This window comes from Hippocampus comes, unplaced genomic scaffold, assembly GCF_001891065.2.
Source record: "Hippocampus comes isolate QL1 unplaced genomic scaffold, H_comes_QL1_v1.1 scaffold243, whole genome shotgun sequence".
Classification (NCBI taxonomy): domain Eukaryota; kingdom Metazoa; phylum Chordata; class Actinopteri; order Syngnathiformes; family Syngnathidae; genus Hippocampus; species Hippocampus comes.
In genome coordinates this window covers 64674-65392 of record NW_017805278.1, presented here as the reverse complement: position 1 = coordinate 65392, position 719 = coordinate 64674, and the positions used below count along the sequence as shown (strand labels likewise).

General features: G+C 53.4%; 1 protein-coding gene across 3 annotated transcripts in view; it reads left to right on the top strand.

Moving 5' to 3' along the window:
* The window catches only part of jag2b (jagged canonical Notch ligand 2b), a 39542-nt gene that overhangs the window by 16598 nt on the left and 22225 nt on the right, over positions 1-719 (top strand). The window lies entirely within an intron of this gene.

Sequence of the window (719 nt, the reverse complement as noted above, 5' to 3'; positions counted from 1 at the left end):
TTTTCCAAGAAATGTCCCCCGTGTGGCCATTTTAGTTGAATGATCTGAAAGTCGTTCTCGATCATGCAAGCATGGACATATTCTCCATTCGTGAGACATCGGAGGAGAATCCTGGCCTGAGTCAGCATCCGCCTCCTGTCTTGTCCTACGTAAGGGCCCGCCAGTATGTCAGTGAGATTCCACTCTTCCAGCATCACATCCTCCCTCCCGCTTGCCTCTCTTCCCAAAGGCCCCCCTCCCCCCCGCCTCCTCCCCCCTCACACACCTCCTGCGTCCTCAGGAAAGGCAGTCGGCTGTTTTCCTTGTGTTTATCGAGCAGGAAGTGGAGCGGACTGGGCGGCCGGGCTGGGTGTTTAGACACCGAGGTAGCTGAGCCCGCTTGGGCCCGGGGCCCATTGTTCTCTATCTGGCAACTGCCGGGTGTTCTATTTGTTATTGTTGCTTAATTCTGTCTGACATTGTGTCAGACCCCGGCGGAGGAAAGTGTGTGTGTGTGTGTGTGTGTGTGTGTGTGTGCGTGCTTGCTCACTTCAAAAATGACTCAAGTGCAGTCCAACCCAGAGCTATGCAGGAAAGGAAATCACAGGCCCTCCACTTCCACGGAGATTGTTGACCAACCGCAATCACACTCTGATGAATTATTTTCTTGTGGCGACCGTGCGCTATCATGAGACCCACCGTGAGACTAACTTGAACACGGTTAACTGGTAGCATCTTCT